The sequence below is a fragment of the Ovis aries genome, chromosome 4 (genome assembly GCF_016772045.2).
Source record: "Ovis aries strain OAR_USU_Benz2616 breed Rambouillet chromosome 4, ARS-UI_Ramb_v3.0, whole genome shotgun sequence".
Classification (NCBI taxonomy): domain Eukaryota; kingdom Metazoa; phylum Chordata; class Mammalia; order Artiodactyla; family Bovidae; genus Ovis; species Ovis aries.
The window spans coordinates 41655469-41659217 of NC_056057.1; positions in this window are offsets into that span (position 1 = coordinate 41655469).

Below are 3749 nucleotides of genomic sequence, written 5' to 3' on the forward strand. Positions count from 1 at the left end.
TGTAAATGATTTATATCAATTTTTACATTCTCCCTATAACTGATACATATGGTATCTTTCTTCCACTGAGGTTTTTAGTTCTTCCATTAGAGGGATCTAGTGATCATCCTACTACGTTGCTACAAATGGCATTATTTCAGTCTCTCTTTGTGGTTTAGTAACGGTCTCTCATCTGTATAAATATACCACAATTTCTTCATTTATCTATGGATGGACATTATGGTTGCTCCTGCGTCTTGTATACTGTAAACAGTGCTTTGTTGAACATTGGGTTGCATGTGACTTTTTGAAATTGTAGTTCTCTCTCTTGTAGAATCCCCAAAGTATAAATGCTGGATCATATTCTATCTCTATACTGAACCCTGAGAGGGTTTCCTTGTCTTCAGGCTCTCCCCAGCTCTTACTGTTTATAGACTTAAATGATGATAATTCTCAGTGATAGTGTAGTGAAAGGCACTCAGTTGTGTCCGACTCTTTGGGACCCCATGGACTACATAGTCCATGGAATTCTCCATGCCAGAATACTGGAATGGGTAGCCTTTCCCTTCTCCAGGGAATCTTCCCAACCCAGGTATTGAAACCCAAGTCTCTCGCATTGCAGGCAGATTCTTTACCAGCTGAGCCACAAGGGAAGCCCAAGAATACTGGAGTGGGTAGCCTATTCCTTCTCCAGCAGATCTTCCCGCCCCAGGAATCAAACCAAGGGTCTCCTGCATTGCAGTGGATTCTTTACCAAGCTGTTAGGGAAGCAGTGATACCTTCTTGTATTTTTGATTTGTATTTCTCTAATAGTAGGCTTCCCAGGTGGCGCTAATGGTAAAGAATCTGCTAACCAGTACAGGAGATGTAAGAGGTAAAGGTTTGATCCTGGAGTCAGGAAGATCCCCTGGAGGAGGCAATGGCAACTCACTCCTTTATTCTTGCCTGGAGAATCCATGGACAGAGGAACCTGGAGAGCTGTGGTCCATAGGGTCACAAAGAGTCGGGAAACATCTGAGGCAACTTAGCCTACCCGCATGCAATATTGAGTGATAGTGAGGATCTTTACATGTGTGATTTTTAAAAAAATCCGTTGGAATACAACTTACCCAGTGAAATTGCCTTCTTGAAAGCCTGCCCTGTTTCAAATTCTTAGGGTATTACCTATCCGAAACCTTTTCGTGAGGACAGCAGTCATTTCTAGGCCCTCAGGCCTTGTGAGGGATAAGTTCCCATCAGCACAGGTTGTAAAGTTGTTGTTAGAGAAATGACCACAAGGCGGCAGGATTTTTTCATTCCTCAGCTCTGGTTATTAGAGCACCAGAGCCTTAGTGAAAAGTCCTAATTTGTCAATGAGTGTCATGTGGCAGAACACAGATACAAGCATTTGTATCTCATTATTTCTTCCTCATTAGCCCTCCCACCCCTGATGCCTAGGACAAATCCCAGCCCCTTCAAGCCTTTGTTGTTAAGTTGCATCTGACTCTTTGCAATCGGGTTGACTGTGGCAGGCAGGGCTTTCCTATCCTTCATCATCTCCTGGAGCTTGCTCAAACTCATGTCCATTGAGTCGGTGATGCCATCCAACCATCTTGTCCTCTGTTATCCCCTTGTCCTCCTGCCTCCAATCTTTCCCAGCATCAGGGTCTCTTCTAATGAGTGTGTTCTTGGCATCAGGTGGCCAAAGTATTAGAGCTTCAGCTTCAGTCCTTCCAATGAATATTTCAGTGAATATTGTGAGTTGATTTCCTTTAGGATTGAAACCTTCAAACCTACTGTGCCGCTGACGTGGTGCCCTCTGATTCAGTTCAGTTCAGTCGCGTCTGACTCTGTAACCCCATGAACCGTGGCACACCGTGATTGGGGCGACTCTAAAGAAAGAGACTAGAGGTGGGAACCCAACCACTGCGAGTTGTTGAGTCCAGATAAATTTTCAAAGCTCAAAATTTTAGCCCAAAGGTCCCCGCCTCCTTTGGGTGCATTATTCTTGTCTGTTCAGGGCTGACCCTGGAGTGGAGACTGTCTGTTCGTACAGAGGGACACACGACAGGTCCATGAGGGGCCCATTTGCTGGCACATCCTTCTCAGCTCCCGCAGCCCCAGGACAGGGCCCAGGGTTGTGAACCTCAGATCAGGTCACCAAGGGCTGAGGGTGATATAGTTGGAATTTCATTTTATTTACCAGATTAGTAGATATTTCTTGTTGCACTATAGTTCATTTCCAATGTTGGTTTTGTATGGACTTCACTTTGACTTTTCACTTTAATGCATTGGAGAAGGAAATGGCAACTCACTGCACTGTTCTTGCCTGGAGAGTCCCAGGGATGGGGGAGCCTGATGAGCTGCCGTCTATGGGATCGCACAGAGTCGGACACGACTGAAGCGACGCAGCAGCAGCAGCAGCAGTGAGGTTCAGATATTCATAGACCTAACATGTAGTCTTTTTCGGAGGCTTTGCCCCCATAGGTTATTTCATAGTGTTTACTAGGGTTCCCCATTATATACAGTCAGTCTTTGTGGATGATCTGTCTTTGTACATGGATGTATATATGTTAATCTGAATCTCCTGATTTACTTTTCACCCTGACATTTCCACTTCAGTGTCTCTGAATTGGGTTTTCTAAGTCTGTGAGTCTGTTTCAGTTTTGTAAATGAGTTCATTTGTGTCAAATTTGAGATTTTACTTACGTGATACCATGTGACATTTATCTTTTCCTCTCTTACCTGCATCGCTTAGAAGGACTTAGCAATCATAATACTAAGTGGCTGCGAGTCATTATTTCGCTCTTTTCTCTGGTTGAGTAACATTCCCTTGTCTGTATATAAACTTAGTGCAACCTCTTTATCCGCTCGTCTCTGTTTGGACGGCACAGTCACTTGATGGTGTTGGCCCCTGTAGGCAGAGCTGCAGTGTTCCTTGGAGTGCATGTGTTTTGTTTTGCTGCCAGATTACAGTTATTTTCAGGATAGAGTTCTAAGAATTGGTGTGCTGGATCATACGGTATCTCTGTCTTTAGGTTTTTATGGAACTTCCATGCTGTTCTTCACAGCACTATTACCAATTTACATTTCCGCCAGTGGCCTAGAGGCTTCCCTTTTCTCCAGGCTCTCTCCAGCATTTATTGTCTGTAGTCTTTTGATGACAGCCATCGTGTCCATTGGGAGGTGATATCTCTTTGTAGTGTGGATAAGTATTTCCCTAATTACGTGTGATGCTGATCACGTTTTCATTTGGTGTTTGGTGGTGCAGAGTCTTAATCCTTAGCCTGATGGGGAAGCCCCTGCCAATGTATGTTAGTTGACTATATCACAGGTGTGCTTTTCCTCCCTGTGTTGTTTAGTCTTTTTTAAAAAAATAAATCTCTAGTTCTGTAAGATCTTTTCTCACAGATTCTGCTCTTCTTACTGATGGTTTTTCTACAAACATTTGTGATTTGGGTTTTTTCTAGGGGCTATGAGCTCAGGGACCTTCTACTTTCTACAAATATTTGTGATTTTGCTTTTTTCTAGGGGCTATGAGCTCAGGGACCTTCTATTTTCTTGGCCTTTCTCTCCTGAATAATTTCAGTCGGATTATTTTCAAAATATAATCAGTGTGATTCTTGTTTACCAACTTTCTTAGTGTACTCATGTAACAGTGTATGGTAAGTTATATGCTCTTGTTTTTTTAAAAAAAAATCGTGTTTTCAAGATAAATAGCACTTAGTTGAGCTCAGTTGCTTCAGTTTATAGAAGAAGCAAATGAAATCCACTCAGAAAGCTAATGCCAG